This window comes from Gavia stellata, chromosome Z (genome assembly GCF_030936135.1).
Source record: "Gavia stellata isolate bGavSte3 chromosome Z, bGavSte3.hap2, whole genome shotgun sequence".
Taxonomy (NCBI): Eukaryota; Metazoa; Chordata; class Aves; order Gaviiformes; family Gaviidae; genus Gavia; species Gavia stellata.
Genome location: NC_082637.1, coordinates 85,066,062 through 85,092,163, shown reverse-complemented (window position 1 = coordinate 85,092,163; position 26,102 = coordinate 85,066,062).

Here is a 26,102-nt window from a genome sequence, read left to right as displayed (position 1 = left end):
GAAAAAAATCAGACCCGTGTTTTTCGCACGGATGCACAGCCTGAACACATAGTAAGTTTACACCAAGGGAAAATTTTACCTATGGCCAAACCGGTACCTGGTATACGGACCCATGGAACCAAGACTTCGTCTTCTTCTTGTGAGCTGCAGGAGGACTCGTTCTCCGCCACTGGGACATGGGGTGCCCTGTGTCTGCGGACAGCACTAGTGAGCTAAGCGAGTATTTGCTGCTTCTTTAGCTGATTTGTCCTCTTGCCACGGAAGAGAGAACTAATACCCAGAGATACCAAAAGACCTGCGCTCACGTCAGAGAAGCTTACAGAGGCAAGGGCCACCACAAATGTGTCCTTCTCTGTTCAACATGTTGCTCAAACTCTTGGTTCCTTACCAAAAGCTCTTGGGAGTAGTTTGAGTCTCTCCCTAGGACACAGAATCTTGTGCTATAGAGAGAAAAAGAGATGCCTTCCAATAAGGCATCTACAAATAACCTTCCTTTCGTCCTTCTTCCTGTTCTTCCTCCCATACTCTCCTAGCACGTCAGTGAAAGTGCACTAAAGGAAGCAGAGGGAGACCTTATTTTTCCTTTTGATTTATTATGTACTACTTGCCAGTCTCAGAAAGATGTTGTGAGTGCACATGAAAAATATCTGAGCCCTTCATAACCATTAGGGTGAAGACGGCTACCAAAGACTGAGATAAGGTCTGTTACTGACTGCCCCAAGTCTCCAACAATGTGAAACGTTCATATTACCAGCTAACTTCTTACATTCACTGATGCACTTCGGTATAACACAAAGAATATCACCAGGACATTAATAGCTTTGTCTTTTCTTCATTTCAGGAGGCTTTTTTGAATTCTATCTTCATATCTGCGTGCTCTTTTATTCAAGAGAAAACACAGAGTACATCTCTTTCTCCCCTCAGCCCTGGCTGAAACACCAGAAAATCATACTGAAATGAGCTTCCCAAGGTTTCCTCGTTGTGGGTACAGTACACTGTCACAACAGGGAAAGCATTGCTGATTTAACAGTTTGCTAGGTTCCTGAGGCACCCACTCTGCACGACGCTCGAACTAAAGAAAGCCAGAGCAGCTGCAGAATGAGGCACTATCCCATTGCAGAGATACGCTAAACCATTTTGCTACTGTACTAACATTTTGACCATAAAAATAAACGATCTAAATGGTGAAACTGTAGCTAGCCTGCTGTCAAGTTAAATAAACAAAGAAGCAATCCAGAGACTCCAATAGCAATTGTTGTTCCATGACCTACGCTTTTCAAAAGGCCATTTTTAGTGCATTTAAGTACTAAATGAAGAGATTACTTTAGTGAAATAAGTTTCTGTGTTTGTTTATCACACACCATTTGGTAATAGTCAGGGCCCTGTGTGATTCTGTGGCAATTAAATTTGCCAGAGAATCCACCCACTGCTGCAGACGCACACTGCAGGATGCAGACTGTCATTTTTAAAACTACAATAGGAGGGGTTTTTGCCTTTAGTGGCAAAGAAAATCTTCCAGATGTTATCTGAAAATAAAGTCACGCAGAGATATATGCCCAAGTTTGCAGGCAGCCTAACACAATGGCTCTAATAGGCATGAACTGCCCCTTGATTTTAATTGTTAATTAAACCAGAAAACTTGACAGCCATTATTTTAACGGTCAGTGTTGCTAAGTATTTCACAGCTGCTTGTTATCCTAATCTCTACTTCCCAGACCATCTTCATAGTCTTGCCAAATTTTATGAATTTCAACTTCCCCGTATCTACTACCCAAACCTTCTGTTTATTGTGCTGACAACTCTTGGTACCAATATTGCAGTCTGCAGCTTGCTTAAAAATGAAAAATTAAGTCTGGCATAAAATCAATAGGATGCAATATAAGATTAAATGCCATACAATGCTGAATTCATTTTGGTAAAGACTTCAATTTTTTTTAGTTTACTTGCAGCAGTGCCTGAATTCTCAATCTTTTGCAACAGAAAACTGCAGCAGAATTTAGGTCAAGTGAGCTGCAGCATAAGATAGGGTCATAAAGAAAGCATATCATAGTATGCCAGCCATAAGTAACAGTTCTGATTCAAGTCCTTATGTAAAATAGTTATGGGGTGCTCATGCGTCTTATCCATTTCAAAACCTGCGTGCTTTATTGACATTTCCCAGACTATAGTATATGAATATAAAAGTAACATAAGATCCAGGACCTCAGCTGGTGTAAATTAGTGTCTGTTCAGTGGGAGTGATGCCAGTTGTGTTGGCTGAGGATTGGTGCATGGAAAATGACTGGGAAAACATAGATGGAACTGTGTATAATGTTTCCTATTAGTTATCTTACGTTCAAGCATTCCCAAAGAGATGAGAGGCTGTCTCCTTGTCCTCACAAAAACAAAAAACCAAGAAAACCCCCACCTTTCCGTGAGGTTTACTTCTCAATCAGCTAAGAAAATCACAGTCGATCAGTCAGGAGCATTGCCGCATTTTCTGCTCTTGGGATACAATTTATTACTCATCAACCCTGAGAAAGAAGTTAGGAATGAGAGAGGGAGGTGATCCTTGCTGGGGTGCAATCCTTCCCTTGGCAAGGTGAAGTTCCTGCACCATTCCCCTGGCACAGCTGTGTAAACAGGTATGCTTCTGGCCTGATTTATGTAGCCGTAGCTTTAGAAAGAAGTCATGGAATGAAACCTTGGACAACTCTCAAAAGAAAAACTTCAGCGTAAAAAATTGTTCTTAGCATTTCAGACTGAATACTTTATTCACTGTAAAGCAGTCCTTCATGCTGGCTTTAATACCGGAAAACAAATTCATATAATTGACAAAAGTGGTAAGAACACATTAGTGTTCATAGAACAGCTCTGCTTCCTTATGGAGATTTTGGCTTTTCTGTTATTTGGGGCGGGGCATGCGGAAGCAAGATAACTTTTACTTGAATAAATCCATCATGTTACTTGAAAAAAAAAAAAAAAACCCCAAACAAAAAGCCCTGTTAGAAATTACGAACTGCTTTTATACAGTTAGCAAAACCTCATTCAAGGCAACCTAGGGAAAATAGAGGACTTGGGCTCATTTCACACTATTTTGACTATACTTACGGGCTAAATAGTGGTATTTTACCCTTACCAGAATGGTGGAATTTTCAAGACTATTATTTTTCATTTGAAAATGGACAAGAGCTAACCCGAACTACAGGGTCACAAATTGATCTCATGGATTTATACTATAAGTAAACTGGCTTAAATTGGCAGAATAACCCAGCAAAATAATTGCATTAACCTGCAAATTCTTCCTCAAAAACCAGCATTTACAAGGTATATACTGTACCCTGAGGTTTTAGTCTCATCTTTATTTTCCCAACAGCATTCCAACTCCCTTTCTCAAGCAGCTACACCCATAGACTTTGCCCAGAACGTTTACAGGAGGAAGATAAGGGGAAGTTCTTTCTTTCCTGAAAAGGATGTCCTATTATATTTCATAACCTGTCATTTCAGGGATAGAGAATGGAACCCTGAAGCTCTCATAGCCATGCTTACGTATCTTCGGTAGCTCTAGGTCTGCATTTGCTGGACCAAGTGCGTCAAATTCATCACTCCATCCTCCCTAATTCATTTGTGACAGAAGTGAGTATGTCCAAGCCATACTTCAGCAGATCTAATTTGTACTCGATGGTTTTCGTCTCACCCCACTGCCCATCATTGCTCTATACTAGGAGTCGTATCAAGTGATTGGCCCAGCCAATATACAGAAATTGTGACAGTTGTGCCACCTAGCATGCGGAGGGGTAAGATGACCAGGAGCAGAAGGTCTACTTCAGGCACGGTTGATCTCTACTCTTGTCACTGTAGGGTAGAAGCTTGCCAGCCAAGCAGCAGGCTACGCATTTCATCCAGGTTGTGAAATACCTGGAATTACACTGCTCTCCACATATGGGATGATCAGCTGCAAATACAGAAGTTTCCTGGGTAAAAAGTCGCTGTTTGATGCTCTGTCCTGGGAGGTGTCACCCTCTTCCCACCATTGCTGAAGTTAGAAAGACACATATCCACCGTTTTTCTTCTTCTTCTTCCTTTTTGTCATGCAACTCCTGTTTTGTCTATGCTATGACCAAAAATTTCACCTGGACTCATGTGCTGGGAGATGATGAAGTGGCTGGTGCTGGCTGTCCTCTGCACGCTTCCCAGTTTTTCATTCTGCCAACACCTCCACCTTGTTGAAAAAAGCTCCCTCTGGCTCAACGGAGCTGTGCAGCTACATCATCAACACACACCTTAATTTTCTCCTGACTTGTTGATGAGGGTTGCAGCCACAGTTGAAACAAGATGAACTGAGGACTCTTCATCCCCCAACAAACCACTGCCAGGGCATTCTTCCCCCGAGTCTGCGTGTGTAATCTGTACTGCATTTCTACGAAGGTACCTGCAAGACAAGGACAGGCTTTCCTCTTCCCTTTGTAATCTCAACCTGAACTCACCCAAAAGACATTGCTCCTCAGGACCACCACGAGGAAAGGTGACCTAGGCAGATGCATTTTGTGAACCCTATGACTGCAAGCATTGATAAGGGATAGAGAAAGGATGAAGCTGTCAAAGGCTCTGACTGCCCTAACAGGCTGTAACGATGCTGATAAGCCTCCCCCAGGACTTCCCCCACACCCATGGCCCCAGACCCAGGAGCTCCATTTAAGCCTTAATGAGCCAGAGCTGTTTTAAGTGTGGTAGTCCCTGGATGGACACTAGACCTTTGCTGTGGGTAACTCTCTCCCGGATAGGGCCCTGCTTTGTCATAGCTTTGTCACCAGTCCCATCTTTGGCCCCGTCCCCTGGATGGACCAAGGAGCCATGATGTAGCCTTGTCTCCAGCCCTGGCCCTGGCCCCATCTCCTGCTGCTCCCAATTGTCTCTCCGGATGATCTCTGGACCTGACTGATTACTTCACCATGTATAGACTGATTGGACTAATTACAGTCTTCATCCTGGACCATATGACATTCCCTCAAAATCTAATTAGTGCAGCTCAGTATAGACTTGCCTCATCAGAAAGCTGGAAGCGCTAACAGCCAGCAGTATTTGCCCAAAGTCAAGTCATTAAATGACCAAATGAGATGATCGTAGAAAGCACCCTGTTTCCATTTTACACATATTATCCGATGTATTTCAACTGTTGTAAATACTATTATGATCACTACAGCTTCATGGCAGCTGATGTGCTATACATGTTTGAGAGGGTGGTACCAATTAACTACGTTATCTATAATGCCATGCCTGCAATTACTACTACTTCACAACTTATCATTAATGCATTTGACATAGTTTTTCCAAAGTAACATTTATTTAGAAGTTAATCAAAATTTACAAGGCCGCCATTTATTATAATCTGATTTTGGATAATTGTCAAAATCAGTGGCTCTTAGAGGCAGCAGTTTTGTCTCAGTCTCAGCGAATATGGTACACTAATGCCAAAAAACAACAGAGGATTAGAATTACATTTTTGTACATACAAGTGGCTACTGCGAAACTCAGTTCTTCAGAATGTATGAATTCTACTAAAAATTCTTCTGTCTACTGGTTGGAAGGCTGGACATTGCTTGCAACCATACTAAGAGCTGGGAAGGTGGGACAAAGAGAGGAAGTCAAGGTGAGGTTAGTTCCCTGTATCATTCCAAGGAGCAGGAAAAAGGAGTAAAAAGAGAAAGCACAAACTATATATTCATCCTTTTGCACTAGAAATTGAGACCAAGCAGGGAAGGTGTGGACAGCAGCTGACACATCTGTCCGTGCACAATGCAAAACATACACAGTTTAGTCTGCCCCTTAGCAAGCCCCCAGATTCTGTGATAAAATAATGTCCAGTGCTTAAAATATCACAAATATCAGAATTAGTTGCCATGCAGCTCTAAGTAAGTTGGCTCTATGCGTATAGGCATGCCAACAGCTTTTAATCACTTCCTCCCCCTCTTTGGTGCCAGATTCCCAACTGAAGCCTCAGACAAGCACGCACGACCTGGTATTTTCCTGGCAAATTTCTCTCTGGCAGATATGCCATTTGGGCAGGCAGCATGTAGATTCCGAAGACTGTCCCTGAACTTTTTCCATTATTCCAAAACCTGTAGGTGTTAAACATTCCCAGCGAAACAACTTCACATGCTTTTTTAATGTATGTAATCTACATTACCTCTCCTCCTGTTCAAGTAATGCTGAATCATTCTAGAAAATCCAGGACAAAGCACCATACCCAGAAGGCGTAACTTTAAATCTCAATGGTTGAAATTTGGCAACTCACAAACAATGAGAAATGTCAATGAGAAATGTCAGGCAACCTTGTGAATGGCTGTGGTACCGGATCCACCTAAAATAATAGTTTTCAACTCAACTATTCATATAGTATAAAAGGCTTAAAAGAAGAAGAAGGCCCATTTACTTGTTTATTGGTAAACATCTTTTGTAGACACCGGGACAAATCCAAAATACATCTCTTACCTATTGAACAGAACATATTTATAAAACTGGAGCTTGCCGGAGTTTGGGGACAATAGCAAAATATGAAAAATGCTTTGCAGGAACAGGAGTTGAATCGTTTTTACATGAAACTGGGAATGTTTAGAGAAGCCCTTTATTCTGCTGATCCTTTCCAATGTTTATTATAAATACTCCTTTTCAAATAATTAATTTGACAATACACCATATTGATGATTTGCACTAAAATGTTTTATTTCTAAAAGCTTGTAACATTTTGAGGTTTTGGGTTTTGCTTTTAGATACTGTCTATGAATCACTCCCCATCATATTTGTATTTCAATTCTTGGGCAACTATACTGGCAATTAGTATGTAAAACAGTTATACGAAACAGCAGATCAGCCTGTGATAAATCATACTTTGGCAGAGAAGGTCACTATTAATTTATTACTCTAAAGTAACTTAAAATCAGCGTAACTGTTCTGCAGAAAACACTCCTGGGGAAGCTCTCCTCTCTTCCTCCGTTGACAGAATCCTGGAGCACATTTACATTAATGGCATATACGTACCTGAGTTCCCAGACGGCAGCTGCCCGCACTGCTTTCACTCCTTCAGTGCTTTTCTGTTTTTCGCTCCGACAAAACCGAGTAAGACAGAGGTTTGTGGCGAGTTAGGTGTTTGTAGTTCTGGGAACAGGACTTCTTACTGACATCTCGCTCTTGTATGTGAACCTGCTGTGACAGGGGCAGTGATACAGCCCACTATGGTCACTACAGTGACACGAGCCCTACCATGTCACCTCATCCCCTCCTGCCTGTATATAGCTTTGCATATTACGCCACACAAGCGCACTGGCTACCCAGTATTCTTGCACGTGTCAGAAATTACTCCCCCTGCCTACATTAGTAACTTCTCCCCATAGTTTCTTTTAAATCTTTTAGAGAAAATCTAGAGGTAGGGGCATTTGATGTGCTTTTGTAGGTGCATACACAGCGCTCTCGGACAGAGTATTTCAGCAGACCCAGTAACTGACCGCAAGGTCAGGTTCCTCTCTCTCTTTCACCTCTCCACCCTTCCCCTGTCGTGTTTTTAATTTTCCTTTTTGAAAAGTTGCTTTCATTTTAGGACATTATAAATGGAAAAGTAGAGAAGCATATTCCGAAGTTTTCCCCACTCTCAGAGATGTGCTTTTGCCAAGAAAGGTTGGACCAGGTGATCCTTGAGGTCCCTTCCAACCTGGTATGCTATGATTCTGCGATTGTCTTTTTCCCTGCCTTCAGCTGCATTTATGCCAAATCCGACTGTTTCTGCAACATGGCGTGCATCTCCCTCTGGCTACCAACAGCCACTGCCACAAACAGAATTAATCCTACTTAAACACCATCTCTTCCTTCTGACTCCTTCCCTGCCTCCTATCTCACTCTGTACTCACGCCATTCTCTTTCTTAACCTACGGACCTACGTATTTCTGAACTGTTACTGTGCAACTTGCTTCCTACACAAAGTTCTTCTACTTCGAAATGTGGCTCCCCACCATGCCTAACAGCCACTTAAATGGACAGACATCTGACCTTATCTACCTTAACCCTGCCCTACACCCTGCCCTCAAAACTGTTCAGAACGCTGCAGCTAAACTCACCTTTTTCCTACCGCACCTCTACTCGCTACGTAACTCTCAATTTACTTTTTCAGGAACAAAATCCCGGCTCCTCTTCCGTGTTAGGAAAACCTACGTTACATTGACCTTCCTCTCACTTGCCAAACGTGTGTTTACATCCTTTCTGCTTTCAGACTCTGTGCCACGACGCAGGGAGGGCCACAAGCGGCTTCACGTACGTATGCTTAGTGCGGTATGCACGTATTTGAGTACATTTATGAACGGGGGGGTCTCACACTCTATCGCATTGCTATTGTCACCGTGTATTTCCCTCCTGGCAACTGTCTGCTCCTACCAGCGGAAGCAGATTCTGTGTTTTCAGCTTTCCTACCCCTTTTCAAGCCCAAACTCGAGCCATCTTTGTTGTGCACAAGTTCCTCAAATGCAGCTGCTTTTTAGTCAGTCAGCTTTCTTTCTCATTCCTTTTCAGCTGGGTATGCTTCAAGCATGGAAGGGTCAGAATTTAGGGCCCGTTTTCGCTCTGATGGCTCCAAAATAACGGGAGGTGCTCCTCAGAGAATTCCTCGCCTACATTTTAGTCTGCTGATGGTCTTTAAAAGCCTTCAAACAACTGAGCTCACTTTTCTTTTCACAGCAATACTCCCTACACCTTTGTAGTACTCCTAAATCTTCTCCTGGTTTTTCCCCGCTTATTTGATCTATAAATTCAAAACCATGCAATGAGCCTTTATGTTTGTGAAGTACGTGTAAGTTGATGGTGCTATAAAAGTGGTCTGTGGAAAACTAAAATAGTAATAATAAGTTGGGCATATGATGATCTAGAGTTGTATAATATGCCCATTATCATACGATCTGTGCAGTTTTGTCATAGCTTTTTAGCACCTGAAAAACTGAATATAGGCCAAATGTTGTATCTCTATTTTACGTGATGGAGAAGGGAGACAGATTTTATCTGCAATATGCTCAGGCTGACTTTCTAGCATTTTGGAAGTGATTCTTTAACAAATGCTGGAAAAAAAGACATCTTGGATTAAAAAGCTAAAAATCATAAAGCTGAGAACATATTACTTAGAAGAAGATTTATGTGCCCAAGTGATACTGCTATCAGTTTTCCTCATCCCTTTCTTTCCCCAAGATCTGTGGATGGGAAGAATCAGGTTTTTGCCCATTACGTAGGGGCAACGGGGCAAATCTCGTTTCCCCGATCTCAGAGCAGCAGGGTCGAGCCCAGCCTTCACTGCATTTTGCAGTGCACCCAGCAGTCCTGCCGTTCAAGTACATAACTGAAATTTTATTTGTTCGGGATGGTGAACAAGGTCAGAGCTTCCTTGTCCACGCCAGAGTGAATGCGGAGAGGGCTGAGCTGAGACTGGTCTCTCTTTCTACTGCCCCAGTCAGTACCCCAGCAACCTTGACCTTGTAGCAAGGACAGGCACATGACAGCAGGGAAACGTACAAAATTGTCATGTGTGCCGCATCCTTCCCCGCAGGCTGGAAGTTTCACCTCTCTGATATGCTCAGTTGGCTCAGAGTAAAAGTTCTTGAGAGCAATCACAATCCTCGGTCTCATGTGGCAATCTGCGGGACGAATGGGCCAGCCCACAGGCAGATTACCCACTGAAGCTTTCACAGAAAGTCAAGCAGGTTCAACCTGCCCACGCCACGATCGTACTTCTTAAATAAAATCTTTACACATTTGTAAACACACATACATACATAAAAGTGTAAGACCGGTACGGAGAATCTAGTATGTGAAAAGGTACAACCTTCATCAAGACGGCAGAGTTTTGCAGAGTTTCGACAAAAGCTGTTCCAGCCTAATCAGCGGAGAGATCGTTTGTGCCATCTGCACTCAGCAGGGACTGGGCTGTCGAGACAAGGTGGCAAATAAAAACAGCAACAGCAGTAAATGAAAATAATATGCAGAGATACACACTTAGCAAACCGAGACTCTAAACCAGTTGGATTTCAGGGAGAACTACTGGATCTTTCTAGGCAGAAATGTGTTTTTCTGATAGCAGTTGTAAACAGCAATGCATTTTAGTGGCCCAGGTGGAGAAAATGTTTTCCATCAACAAAATTTTGACAGGATTTTTAAAAAATACATACAGAATGTTAACTAATGGACAGCAATCACTCATTTTCACACTTTGTAAATCAAACTACATTAAAAGGGTGCGTCAGTTGTACCAGTTAATAGGTGGAATTCTGGAAGAGCTTTGAATTTGAGCCGAGGCAACTTTGAAATAACTACATTTGATCTGCACAAGATCTTCTTCAGAATGATAGTTTTGAAAATAAATGCAGTTCATGCCTATGCTTCTTTCTCTGCATGGAAATATGGAGACAGAAAATCCCTTATTTCTGTTAGTTCTTTCCTTTGATATTTTAACTAAGTAGTGGGGCAAACACACCTTAATCGGAAAATTATTATTTTGCATTTGACTTATTTCGATGCTAAAGCACCTCCTTCATTTTCAGTCTTTTGGTTCAGTTTCAAGATGACTGTTAAGCTCTTAACTTCTGTGACCCCCTGAAGAGTGGTATAGGTGGGTATGGCTGTTTCCAAAAGAAAATAGTCTGACTTCTTAGTATTTTTTCCTATTTCTTTTTCAGAAAGACAGAAAAACAGACTAGTTTGATGCAATGAGAGCAGTGCCCAAGTCTGATGGTTATATGACCTATGATCTTTGTTTTTCAAACAGTAATGGATACATTTCAGAATTTTCATTCATTAGGACTTTTTGAACATCATTTTTAATTTGAGAGCTGACAGGAGGCTTGAAGTGAAACACATGATTTTACCAAATATGAGGAGAACATAAGACCTTTATTATGACAGATACAAACCCCAAGTACCAAGCTTCCACGAAGTACCTCCTGTATAATTATTAAATAAAAACACTTACTTATTCGGTACTCAGCTTTTAAACCCTGAATAAGAGAAGTACATATTGAGAGAGAGGTACTTAAAACGTTTCCATGGATACAGGATGATGCCGATCAGGTCCACGTTTTTATCTGAAAGGGTGCCCCTGCAGAGACATACAGCTTGGCGAGTGGTTGTTTATACAAGTAAGTAAATAGGAACCTTGTTTATTTTACAAAGAGCTCCTGAGCCACACTTCTTCTCATCACTTTTTAAAAATGAACATTTTGCTCCTTTTCAACAGCATACTGTAGTAAATTACACACTTTGGAAATTTTTCCTTAAAGTTGTTTGAGTTTCTGACACAGTTTTCAAGCAGAAAATGGAGCACCTAGGTATGCTACCACCAATCCTGGCAAACCAACGTTGGCGACTCTTTTTTTTTAACTCTGCGAGAAGATATACTGATGCAAAGTACATCTTTCTATTTCAATCAGCAGAAGCCACTTCCAGGAAGGGAAAAAAAAAAAAAAGGCGAGGGGCAGATATAAATGATAAATACCCTTACCTTAATCCAGTAAGGACAAGAACACCAAGTTTTGATCACTTCTCTCAGAAGAGTCTCCGTTTACTTTAGCTCCCGTTTTAAAAATGGTTGGTTCCTAGATTCCCACCGCATAAGTGCTACGATCATGTAATTTCGACATGCAGACTCTCAACACTGCCTGATTTCTAATTTTGGGAATGAGATTAATACCTCCTATTTGAGAGGTTTTAGTCTTCTAATATTTCTTTGGATAAAAAAGCACAGTGAGTTAGTGAAAAGAAAGGCAATCAACTTTAATACTTAACACAGTTTAATAACCTGAACTGAAATATGTGTGTGCTGTATTTCCATTAAAAAAAAGCTTCCTTCCAGCCACAATTAATAGAACAAAACCCCGTCTTGTTCAGAGATTATTCTTGGAATACTGTAATTCTAACATCTATGCAAAGGAGGAAAGTTTTTTGCCACGTGCAAGCGATTTGGCCTTCCTTCTTCTCGAAGAAGCGACTCCTGGATAAGACGACCAATTTGCTATTTTCCATTGGAACTCGCAGCGTACTTGGAAGGGGGACGGCAATGCTGTGTTCGTTTGCCAGCGCTGACAAAGGTCTGCTTGTCAGCGATACCTTTTACAGCTAAATTTACTCGGGAGTGACAGAAGCAGGTGGACCTTGGCCTGCCAGACACTTGCGCGCCCGCATCACGCAGCCTACAGGTCAACAACCAAAGGAGAAAAAGCCCGGGGCTGAGGAGGAGAGGGTGAGTGAGGCAAACACAACCCGAACTGGGGGGTTTCTCTTCAAAGCCAGCTGGTCTGGCTTTATTCTACAGGAATTTTTTTACCTGCCAGTTTGATCAACGAAGCCCTCAGCAGGTGCTGACGGGTGCGACTTCCTGGAGAAGCAGAAGAAGGGCACTGGTGAGTTTTAATAGAGAAAAACATTAAAAAATTATTCTTAAGTCTTTGGAGTTGTTCTGCTTGCTGCAGCACTGGGTGATTCAGCTCCAGGCTCGTGGCTACGCTCGCAAAGCGTTCTTCAAGAGAAAGCAGATAAGCTTTGTAGCATGCTTCGCATTTTATTTGATACGGTGCTTGATTTTAGCTTCTGTTGCCAAGAAAAGTTTCTTGAAAGTGACTGGATATTTATAGTGAGTTTCTTTTGAACTGTTTCTATGAATCTGAATGGAAAGAACATAGAGGATTACATGCAGCAACACCAGAAGCCAGACAGCACTGGGGGTGTACTATGTGCCCCCCCCATCTGCCTCCTTTAAAATAAATGAGTTATCCTGGTAATTTCCAAATAAATAGGAAGGATGTGTTGTCTGTAGGCAACTCCCGGTATTTGGAGCTTCAGCGGACATTCCAGAGCCTTAGAAACTCCTTCTGAACATCAACATAAGACTCCTTTGTAATAAATAAGGGAGTGGAATTAACAATCTTTCGAACATTTTAGAAAACTCAGTAATCAAAGGATTATCACACAAAACTGTTGCCTTTCGCTAAAGTAAAAAGGTAAATTACAAAACAGAGGCTACATGAGAGCACTGCGTGGCATGATGCTTTTTAAATCTATCATGAATTTACACAATTTTCCTTATTTTAAAGCCACAAATTATGCCCGTGTGTGTATTCTTTAATTTGCGTAAGAGCTGGGAAACTAGATGAAGGGAAAAAAGATTTATTTTTCTAGAACAGTAAGATTTCAATTAATGTGAAAATGTAGGAAAATGTGACCACATGTTAAAATAAATATTTTGGAGGGGAGAAAAGCATTTTTATTATGACTTCTATTTCAAGAACGCATTCTTTTAACTTTGTTTCACAGTATTCATTACAAATTGTTGTGTTAAATTGAAAACATTTATTTAAGCAAGTAAACAGACAGAAAACTTGACCATATGAATCTTTTTGAGTAAACAGATTCCACAATTCACATGTACACCATAGAAGACACTAATGGGAGAAAGAAAGGAATCATAAGTCGATATACAGTTAGACTACTTCTGTAGTGAATATTCCCCATATGTCAAAATAAACAATTTATCAGCAATGGACAGCCTAAGATTAGGCCAAATAACAACACCCAAGGCACTTTTAAACATCCCTGATGTACAACTTTTTTTAAGCTAGGTTGCTTGGTGGGGGACCAGAACAGTTGACAGGAAACTCCAACCTCAGCAGAGGTAGATCAGGCCTTAAACCTCGTCCATTTTCTTCATTTTGGGAGACAGGAAAAGCGCAGCAGAGATTATTTGTGTTTCTGGAATGCGCTATATGAAAATAATCACGATTTTGTTTGCTGCAAGAATATCCTACTGTATGTGAGAATAAAAGAACAGCAGAATAAAACATTACCAGTCAAAGTATAAAGTAAACCTCTAAACACGAAAGATATTTTCCTGGATGAAGTATGAAACATAAAACTAAACAAAAAACCCAAAATTAGAGCTGCCTTTAAACTAAGCAATGCCTGTAAAACATCGCTGTTTCATGCATAACATTTGTAATGTATGGAAACCAAATCCCCTAAACAGTCATTAAAACCAAGCACTGTTAAATCCAAAGACAGTAAATAGTAACGGCAGTTCCTAGAGTTAACTAGACATTGTATGTGCTACACTAACCAAGAAAAACATACAGCCTTTGGTTTAGAGCCTTTAATTCTGTATACTGTAAGTTCGTCAGCATTTTACTGTATAGATTTTAAAGGCTCAGAAACAGTAATTAGCATGACAAACTCTTGGATAGTTTCAAGAAATTCCAATTAAGTTAGTCTATATTTCACTGCATTTGGGGAAAAGAGTATTTTGTAAAATAAAACTTCAGTACAGAATGTTTTACTTTTCTAGAAAAAGATTGTTTAATGTTGCAAAAGGTGGAGATGACACACCAGATAATTTATACCATTAAACTTAAATGAGTGCCCTTTATTGGTCCTTCTGTTTCTTATTTTTCTCATCCTCAAACTTAAGCACATTAAGTGAAATTCTAAACTGTTTCTACTATTAATGAAATATTGAGAGATTAAGAAATAGAAAAACCTTATTTAATTCACTGAAACTTTACTACTATTTCAGTTAGAATCAGCTCTAAAATGCCTGGGTTTAGGCATGTCTGTATTTATTTCTGTACCAACTATTCCCCATGAACTAAGAGCTCTGTTGTCTGTTTTGTAAACTAGGGCAGTTTATTCTACAACTATCTTTTTATCTCTTTTATTTTGAAAAGCTACAGTCTAGCTCAGCTTTCAACCACATGTTTCTCTTTTCCAATAAATCCAAGCTTTAGTGTCAGGAAGACATCTATATTAGTTATTCCATAGTGCGTGTAAATATAAAATGGGATTTAACCACAAAGCTTTGGCAAAAATTGCGATTTAGTGACTCTATGTTGTGTTCTTCAAAAGTTAATTCCAGGCTTTTCATACAGTGTTACACAGTATTTTCAAAGCATACCATGCCGCCTTCTCCTTTCACTTACGCTGGTGAAAACTGGACACTTTCAACTGAAGGCAATGAAGTTGCATTTAAAAGTTAGATAAGAAGACGAACTGCATGATAAAAATGGGGGGGGGGGGAAAGTAGGATGAATCACCCTAATTACTGCTTCATATATAAGCATTTAAAACACGCAAATTTTCCATTTTATATTTCCATTATAAATTTAAAGTCTGTGTGTATACAGATACACCTTCATGTATGAAGTGTGTGTGTACGTCCATATATGTAAATATGTATATATACACTTTATAATTTTTTTCCCCTTGGTACAGTAAGCAAAATGTTATTCTACAAAATACATATACCTTTCTTTATGGACTTTTATTAATTCATTTTTTTGTTCAAAAATCCATTGGTTATTGGTCTGAGACAGTCCCCCTGAAAATCAATGGAACAGATGCACGTTAGGAAGCAGTGGAGAATTCTCCTTCTTGCCAGTCTGCTGGCGATGTACGGAGCCGCTGCCTCGCCTGGGGGTTTCACCACCCCTGAGCTGTTGCAGTGGGTGCAGACCGGCTGCTCTCCGGCTGCTCCCCACCCCTGCACCCCACTGTGGCCCATTCCCATGTGAAGACACCCCCCGCATTCCCATACCACTCCCCATGACTGCTCGCAGCTCCTCCCTGCTATCCCTTCTCAAAAACGCTGTTGCACTGTGCAGTTCACCATAAAGGTGGTAACATGGACAGGCCTCGTAGCATACCCCTTCTCACAATATACAGATACACAAACTGTTAACAGAGTTGTCTTCTCCAATGAAAGTACTAACAATTTATTGCATAGTCAAATTGGGTTTTGTTCCTCTGAAAGCAACCAGCATTATAAGGCAAGTTCTGGAAGCACCACTTAAGAAATTTTTAATAAAGCCAAAAGCAACAGTGCATTCTGTGCGTAACTCTAAAGGCACTGGATTATAAATCAAGTTCAATAAATACAGCTTACAAAGGATAAACATATAGATTTAAGCTACGGCATACTAGTTTGCTGGAAGCATGTAAAATAATGGCACAATGAACAAAACGGCAATTGCTGTTTCGTTCATAAAAATATATATATAGCAATGCTAGTTATACATACATACTCAAAAGTTGTGCTCATAGCATATGAAGTTCAATCTAATGTTAACGTAGCCGATGCACTGTACCCTGAAACGTGACAGCATCTGTCAGGGAAAAAAATTAAAAGCTGAATAGTATCATACCCAGCTGCTAAGGATTAATTCAGCAAACAAACCTTTCTGTATCTGGGTTGTTTGGTTTTTGGTTTGTTATTTTTTATGAAAAAAAAAAACCCTCTCCCCCAGTAATGGTCATCTCTCTCTACTTTCTTTTATTGCTATACCAATAATGGTATATGGAAGTATACAAAATCGATGTTTCCTATAGTTTTTGCTATAGGTATCTGCAGCATTCACTATTTTTCTTTGCTTTCTTAAGTGGTGGCAGGATACTCTCTATCCAATGTAACTATATGCAAATAGACCTTTCCCCAGTATTAATTAATCGCCCGAGTTTGAAATTATTATAGAAGAATGCTTGGTAATAACAAATTAATATCATGTGCAATAATTATAAAAATTAATGAAGGGTCTACTAATGTTGAGAAAAATAGAAGAGATTGTGAAATAATCTACTTGTATGTCAGGAGATAGATCCTACCCTTGGAAAGATACGGCTATCCATTTCATTATGTGTCCTTGCACTGACTGACTTTGTTAACCCTTCAATCCTCAACCACTATGCTTTCGATAGCACTTTAGATCCTAGGCACATACAACCCCACTGAAATGAGATTTTGGTTTGTATTCGTCCTCAGAAATATGAGGGAACTGGCTGCCACTTAGGACAAGGAAGCACTTGTTCCTTTGTTCCTGGCAGAAACTATTCTTTAAATAGTTTCAAAACTGCTGGGTTTAATCTGCAAAAAGGATGCGGGACCTCTTCCTCGAACCTGACTTTAATCCAGAAATTCTTAACCTGTCTATCAGCATTAGTGACAGTCCTTCTTAAATTATTTCCACCCATATGCCTCTTGCCCCATCTTCACCCTACCTGAATTATCTAGACCCCCGAAGACTCTTTGGTCTCACTTAAGACCTAGAAAATCTCGTAACTCCCTTCCAAATATGTACCTGTTCTCCAGCCCTTGCTCGTTTATCTGAGCCACAGCCCAGAGGACAACTAAGTCATGTCCAGAGATACTAGCGGAAAGGGGCTTTACAGCACAGACCCTCAGACTGCTGTAGATGAAAAGATAAAGACAAACGCCAGTGCCACCATAACCTATTTAAGTGTTACTAAGACTTTAAAAACAGAGCGGGTAATGACATAGTTAGTGGGTCAGTTCGAGAGGTTTCAATACATATTTGTTTGGAGATTAATTGGTTAATAAAAAAAGAACTGAAGTTGCCTCTGTCCTTACTTGCCTGACAAAAATAATAACCCTCAATTTCAGAAACTTTGATTTTGTAAACAGGTTTCTTCTCCTTTAACCGTGCCAATGTAGCTATCTGTAAAGTCATCGCTGAAATCAGATCTTGCTGGTCTGATTGGTGCCGGCTTGCAGAACGTAACACACCAGAAATGGGAACTTACATCTGTCCTTATCATGCAGGAGCTGTGCAAGGATGCTCAAACTAGATCATACGACAGCAACAATAACTTCAGATGAAATACATCTAAACCAAAGTACATATCCAAACATGACCTCTGAGGCTTAGTTTCCTTTTAACCTCAGTAATATCAACTTTTTAAAGTGCTTCCATGGGAAGAGTTATAACCAATGACATCACAGCTGGAGGCTCATGGAAGTTTTAATATAGACCAACATAAGTGGCACAAGCACATCTAAAAGCTGACCCAACTATTGTGCAATTACATTTTATGGCCACAGAGGTTACAAGTTCTTCTTCACTTATCAACAAGAGCTGTCAACCTTCAAAAGGCCTCTCTAAAACATCTAATAAAAGTTTTATATTAATTATTGTTTTGATAATAGAAATATTAGTATTATAGCAGCACTTAGAAGACATATGCATGGATCAACGCTTGTGTTTGGAGCTGTTCAAATGCAAAACAAAAAGATTAATTTAGTACTGAAGAGTTTACAAACACTCAAAAGCAGTGCATTTTCTCAAAATGTCCAGACAATAACCTATTACTTCTTGATATCTGCATGTGAGCATATCTGTATAAAAGTCTGCCAACAATACCTTTATACCCTCATTCCACGTACTAATCTATTGCTATTGTATTCTATGCTCAATTTATGCTGCAAATATCATACAGCATACTCTGTTACAACAGGCAGGATGATTGACCTTTAAAAATTGCATATCATTTACTCCAACTTTGGTTCCAGAAAGTGGTATGCAATTTGAAATAGAGGCAAATTATCACAGAAACAGCCAAAAAGCTGGGTGCTTATCTAAAATACATCTCAAAAGCTAGTCTGGAAAACTCCTGAGAATTGGGTTTCTCAAAGAAAAAAAAAGAAAAAAAAAAAAGGCATTTCCTCTTCTAGTTGGGAATACCGTTACCAGCAGCCTTTCCTGTGGTATGTTGGAATCTGTATCTGTAGCCAGGACGGGGAACCATAGTGGCCTTCAGCAACAGGAGATGAAGTTGACCAAGGTCTTCCTACCCTTAGAACAGGTTTGATTTTAAATTTTTTTTTTAATTGTGGCTAGGGGGATCTATCAAAAAAAAAATCTCTGCTTTGCTTGGCCCTCAAAATTACCATGAATTTCATTGTCTACACAGATGCAGATGCTGATCTAATTTGTAGCAGCTGCAGAATACTTAATTAAGCCTCTTCTGGCCATCTATGGCTGCCTGCTTCTGTATCACATCATCATGCAGTGCAAGATAGACAAATGCTTGAGTGCCACACAATTAGCAAGGGGGTGCAATCATATTTTTTGTTTTGGGTTGTGCATTTTTTGGCAAAACGTCTGAAAATATCACAATACCTTAGTCAGGCAATCCCATTTCAGGAAAAGAGAAGGAATGCACAGCCTAAAAAAATCCTCCCTCTCCGCCCCCCCCCCCGCCTTCCCAAAATGAAAGGGGATCACAGGGAGATTCTCTTTATTCAATTGGGGGCAATCACATGGACAAACAAATGTGGCAGCAGGAATGAGAAAGGTCAAGCTTACTTAAAATGCTAGTTCAGAAACTTAATTTCTGGGAGCCTTTCTTCTTGGAGGGAAGTAGCGGGAACTGTCCTAGCAGAAACTTCTTTTTCAAATGACCAGCTAATGGTGAAGAGGTTTAAACCTTCTAAAGCTGCATAACTTGACAATGAAATACAAAGTTATCTTCCTCTGCATCAAGTTTGGGGTTGTGCAAGACACTGGAATACAGATAAAGATTTTAAAGACAGGGACTCCCAGCGCTGTACTCTGTAGTTGGCAGAAACCTACCTGATCCCTTCTGTAAATTCAAGCGTCCCCACAGCTGCTCTGATTTAGTCTCTGCTTGGACGTAGGCCCTTCAGAACAAAGGGTCACCAAAGCACAGCACGTCTCCCTCCAGCGTGCTCTTCTGTACTAGCGACCGAGCTGAATCGTGAAGATGTTGTATTTCTTGGGCGAAGGCTGTTTAATAATCTAGGTAGACTTTAATCACCGTTGTATTAAACCATACAATAAATTACATTTCCACCAAATGCCTTGCTTTTCCAAAAAAAAAAAAATCTGCTTCTGAGGCATATGAAGATGCAGAATAATCAGACTGATGAACAGCAGTTCATGAAAATGACAACATTTCCAAAATTATTCTTCAAATACATTCCTGTACTTAAACCCTATTAAGATGGGGAATTGATTCCAAATTTCCACTCTAAGCTCATATTTGATCTATTTTTATATTTTTGCATAGGAAAAAAGCCCATTTAGCTTGAAATTTCACCTAATTAACTTTATGTCAGCAGAGACTGGGGGGGGGGGGGGCAGAACTGAAACTAGTTACTGAGCTTTTAAGTTTGTCTGAGACTAAAGTTTTGCTTGCCGATTTCTGACTAGCACTGAAGAACTTCAAAACCCTTGATACATTTCTTCCATGCAAGTCTAGACTCACATTTTTGGAGTCCCTAAATCTCAACAGGGGAAAGGTTAGTAGGTTAAATTCTTCCTTTAGTTACACTTAAGTAAGATCATTGACTACAAGTGTTGTCCCCCTAAAATACATACATGAATATATAAACTATATACATTTGGTGGAACATTGTCATAGGATGATGAGGACATTTGAATATCTTAGAGAGAGACAGTGGCTGGTACAGGAACTGGAGTTACAGCATATTCAAAGATTAATTCTGAGGCAGGAATAGGATCTGGGTGGCCCCTGACGTAGGGCCAAGCTTCCATTTTAGGGTCTCATTTGAAACCTATCAGAGTGCACTGGATTTCCAGCGACTTCAGGGGACTTTGTGCATGATCTCTACAGCATCCCTGTTCCACCCAAGCACAAGACTCAACAATTCTATAGCTGTTAACTCCTTCAGATGCAAATTCAGCCTCATTTTCAAACAAATGACAGGCTGTAAGTATTAGTTTATTTCTAAAAAGCATGTGTGGCAAACAAAGAGTGGCTATCACTCGCTCCAGATCCGATTCTAGTATTGGTCTGTGTTGTCATTCACAAAGGAATGAATACTATTTTTACACTTTAAGGACAATTTTAGTAATATCTAATCTTTGAAAGAAAACATATTTGTCTATGAAGTTACCTCCTATCTCTAGTTTTAAAACGCTGTTAAAAAAGAAACAAATATTACAGCAAAAAAAAAAATCTTAGATAAAATTAATCTCTGGACAACTGTTTATGAGATATTTAAAGGACAATATCAACTTGCAAACTACAGTTTCAGAAACTGCCTTTTATAACAATGAAACACTTCAGATTACTAGAATTGGATCAATTTAGCAAAACAAACAAACCCCCTTTTCATTGTTGACTTAGTGCATTTGGCAGCCTCTTCCCCTCTACAATCAGTCTCTTCCCTGCAAAGGCCCTTGAAAATACTGGCAGGGGACCATGAAAAAATCTCACTTTTTTTTAAAAAGAGGGCGTTGAAAAAACAGCCTTCCGAAAGCCTGGAAAGTAACAGATAATGCCCCAGATTAGTCCACCTCCAAGCCCTCCATCGAGACCAGAAACACGACTTAACGCCCTTTCCTGACATTGCTGCCCCTGCTCCCGCCAGGGCCGCACGCGCGGCCTGCCAGACACCCAGCAGCCTCCCGCCAGCCCCTTCGCGGCATGGGCCATGCTGGCTTTGCCTTGTCCAGCCTCGGCCCTGCTCCATGGCTGCGCATCGCACCCCTGCCTGCGGAGCTCTGCACCCCCCCGGCTCCCACCACCCACCGCCGACCTGGCTGGCGGGTTGGGCAGCGGCCTCCCCTCACCCGGCTTGGCCCTGGGCCACCGTGGTTCGCACCCCGGGGCCTGCAGGCACCGCAGGACTTCGCGGGCTGCACCGCAGCCTCCCGAACGCTCCTCGATTCCGAGGGCTGCCGAGGTGGGCAACGCGCCGCACAGGCTGCGAACGGCTTCGGAGGGGCCCGATGGGGACAGCACTGCGGGGGAATGGGGCTGCCGCCCCAGCCTCGCCCCGGAGCCAACCTGCGCCCGGGACTCCCGACCCCCTTCCTACTCCCGTCCCGCTTTAAACAGCCGCCGCCTCACGGGGCATTCGCCGCTCCCCTCCGACCGCTGCGGGGTCGCTACCGCTTCCCGCCCTCCCCGGGACCACCCGCTCTCGCGTTAGCCGGCGCCCGGCCGGCCTGACACCAACCCCCCGCCCGCCTCAGCGCCTTCCCGCGGAAACGGGGAGGAGAAGGAGGAGGAGGAGGAGGAGGAGGAGGCAAAGGAGGAGGAGGCGGCTACAGCAGCACCCCGGCCCCGCCGGAGAGCCCCCGGGGGCCGCGCACCGCCCCACCGGCCGCCCCCCGCACACACGTGGCGGCTTACCTCCCCTCACGGCGACCCGCCGGGGCCGGGCCGGGCCGGGCCGGGACAGGCCCGGACGCCGCCGCCGGGGTCTCCGGCGGTGCCCGCGCGGGGGCGGGGCGGGCACGGGGCGGCCGTTGGGCCGCGCTGCCTGAGGGAGATGGCGGCCGGTGGCCTACCTGCTGCGGCGGTGCCTCCCCCGCCGCCCGCAGCGGGCGGGAGAGCGCGGCCCCTGGAAGTAAACCCGAAAATAAAGGACTAGAAGGCCGAGGCAACGCGTGCCCAGGGTGCGAGGGGTCGGGGCAGAGACCGGAGCGGTCGCCCCTTCAGACCAAGCCGTTCCTCAGGGTCTCGGTGGGCCCCCCCTTCCGCCGCGGCCACAGGTGCACAGAAAAACGGGCGTTTGGGTTAAAAAAGGCTCTCCCAGTGTTGCCCTACCCGAGGCAGGCCCGGGGAGACGCGTCCCTGGGTGGTGGCACGGCATACAGCTGTCCTTAAGAGAAGGAAGACGTTAATATGCAAAGCCTTAACATTACAGCGTTCGGCCCGGGCTTCTAAATCGGCATTTATCAAACAATGAGACAGCCGCGTTTTCCAAAACGCATGTAAAAGCAGAAATAATTTTCTCCATACCGAATGGAGGATGAGTACAGCCCAAGACCAAGAGTTTTGTCACTGTAGCGATAGCGTAGCATCCCTAAGGTAGGACCCAGATGGAGTTTGTTACAGCCTCTGAAAATGTCAAGTTACTTCCAAGTGATACGCCTTGTAGGCCTAAGAGCACGTCAGTAAAGGCTCGTGTTCTTTTTATGGAAATTGTTTCGTAAATCTCTTTAAATATATTGAAGTGCTGTAGGTTTGCGTTTTAATAATACACTACTTTTGTCCTTTCAAACATCTAAGGTGCCGAACAAGAATCGTAAACTGTGAAGTAACTACTATGGGAAAGATTAAGTGAAGCATTGGAGGCGGATGATTTTGACGATAAAGAGGGTGTATGTGGTGAGTGTTTAATATTTATTGCATTTAATGTTGCAAAGTACTATTTATTATTTTCAGATTTAGTGTTAAAAGCAAAGCCTGGAGAGCAAGCTCTGCTGTAGTATGTACTTACAGGTACACCTGTGACAAAGGCTTCCTGTAATCGTTGCTTGATGTGTATAACACCATTCTAGTAATGGTATGCCATTTTATTTAAAGTTCGTGTATCAGCTCTGCCTACCTGGCAAATATTTTTTTGCAATTCAATGATTTTGCAAAGAATCGTGTACATTCCAGCTCTTTGCAGTAGTTTACAAAGCATTTAAATTGTGCTCCTGGAATATATATCCTATTATCTTTGAAATAATCTGAGTTTACATCTTTTGTTCATTATAAAAGCATATGGATTGAGGGAATATTCTGAATGAGTGAAGAACAAATACAGTGCTGTTGAATAATCTTGTGGGGTAGATTAATCTATAGCCTCGATTTCTCTCAGGGTGGGTTGCTGTGGCAACCGCCCCAGCTCACTTTAAAATAATTTTGTAAAGCTCACTTCAAGCGCTTGCACCCAGCGTGGGCCAAGTTTAAAAGCAGCCAGACATGGGAAGAAGTGTTATACTGTGTTGCTCTTACAAGATAGGGAGGTGGTGGAAGAGAGCGAGGCGTGGAGTGGAGTGGGGTTGAGCAGAACTTTAAACAGAAAATAGAAACCAAGCCACCCCAGGGTTAAGATGCAAAGGGGGTGGATCATTTCATAGTAACCTTACTGCTTTTCAGCTTAAACGCCATTAAAAGATGTAAGCTGGCAATCTCATTCCTCCTAAGGGAAAGATACGTTCTGCGTCCACAAAAGAACAAAAACGGACTTTGATAATCATCTTCAAAGGAGATGTTACCTTGAGATAATCACACTTGTAAGGGAAAGAGATACTTGAATACACACTTCACGCTTTGATAAAACTTTGGAGATCTGATTTTATAATTATTACATTTTGACTGATGTCTCATTGTTTAAAACATTGCGTGCCTCAGGTGGTGGATTAAGAAAAAAGTAATTTTGTCAGCAGACCTACACGTGACCTGCGGACAGCCAAAAAGAGTAGATTTGAGTCTTCTGCCAGAAATTTGAAAAGGGTGCATTTGTGGAGCATCAGTACAAGTACAGACACCAGAACAAAGGTTTTTCACTGTTTGAAATTATTCCAGATTTTAAAATTAAATGCAGCAAAAGAGAAGAAAAAATCCTACATGCTTCAAAAGATACTGCATGAATTCGTGCCTTATCTAACCCTGAGATGACTGAGAAGGCCTGATCCCTCCCCTTATATCTGTTCGTCCATCTAGCATCTGAACCCTGTTTTAAAAATCGAGGTGTCCTTTACAAGGATTTGATGAATTGTACTCGTGACAAAAACTTGGCATGGCTTTAAGGTACTCCAGTGTGTGAAGGTCACAACTATTTAAAGATGAGGCCACAAGTGCCCACACGGAGGTGTAGTAGATGTGCTAAGCTGCTGTATACTTTTATTTTCTGAAATACTTGCCTGCTCTAATAATTGCTTTCAAGATACGACAGTGCTCGTGTTCTGTCTGGCCAGTTGAAGGGCTGTGTTACCAACTAGCCAGAACCCTGAAAACTTAACAGATCCTGCACAAAACAAAGCAGACGACAGTCATTTTCAATTAGAGCGCGAAAGTGTGAAGTCTTAATGCAGTCTTCTATTTTTGCCACTCGGAAAACATGAATATTACTGGATAGTTGGGTGCCGTGCTGGGAGACCAAAATTGTCTGCAGAAGAGGCATAGCAAGGCTACAACCCGTGTAACTGCTCCATATTTCTTTCCTACTGCGCTTCTTGCCAAACCTGAGGCAGAGAAAAGTATTTCTTCCCCAACGTTATCCGGACTCCGCTGCTGACACTGCTGAGCATATGTGCCTCTCACCACCGTATACAATGTGCTTGGCTGGTGTCTGGCTGCCTGGTGGCTCTAGGCACAGCGGTATTGCTGTAATTGTTGGTGTTCTGGGTGCATTTATAGCGTGTACCTGTCCGTCCATTGAAAGTTGTCCACTCTGTATCTAAATCTCACCAAGACAGAGCGGGGCTTGATGAGACCCGAAGTCGCTAACGGGTATTCTCTAGGGATCTGCCTTCAGAGCAGTTGCAGGGTGCTTGTTAGAGCTGCCTCAGCTTCGTTTTGCTCTGACCGTGCTTTGAGCATCCATGTTTTAAGAAGTACAGTTGAATTGAAAAGGCATTTATTCACTGTTGAATACGGAACTTGGGAAGTAGGTCAGTGGCCCAATGAGATGCTTATAGGGGAAAAGACTGAGAAGCCAAGGACTTGTATTAAAATAAACCAAATGTGTGTTTATCACTGTTGTTTTGAGTTCAGTCCTTTGGTTTTATCATGCATGCTGTTCCTATTTCCAGTACCTTAATCTATCATAAAAATAGTGGTCTGTGCCTTCGTAAACTCCCCTGCTGCTTTGGAAGGACTGTAAAAGTGGGCTATCTGCGTAGAAATTAAAGCAACTCTCTGCAAAGTCCAGTTTTACTTACAAATTACTGCACGTGCTTAATTTGGATTCAGGCTCCCATGCAGTACCGTCCTTTCAGTCCGGTTTTAAAAGGAAGTGAACCCATTAAAAATAAAAATAATAAAAAAAAAAGCCCCGTCCTTTTTACACAGCGTGCTGGTGGTGCTGCATTTCTGTGGGTGAGCGACTCTGACAGCAGACCGTCTCCGGCAGCCGGCCGTGGCCGGGACCCGGGCGAGGAGGCGAGCGGCATCCCCCCCGGGGCGGGCGGTGCTGCCCCCCGCCTCGCCGCCGGGATCGCTCCTGCGCTGCCCGCCGGGGCGGGGGGGGGGGGGGAAGCCACCCGCGGCGGGACACGAAGCCTGCTGAGTTTGGGAAGTTGGGCTGCTCGGCAGACGGAGGGCTCCGGAGAAGGAGCCCGGCAAAGGTGCAAGGAGCTGGGGCGGGACGCCGCCGCGGGGGGGTGGGAATGCCGCAGGGCCGCTCGGCTCGGGAGGCGGCGCGGGGGTCAGCGGCCCCCGCGCTGCCGTGACAGCGGCGATGGCCGCGGGTCCGCTGCCCCCGCTCGGCGCCCTCCCCGCCCGGCACCGTCGCCCGAGACCAGCCGGGAGGTGCGGGAGCGGAGCGGTGCGTGCGT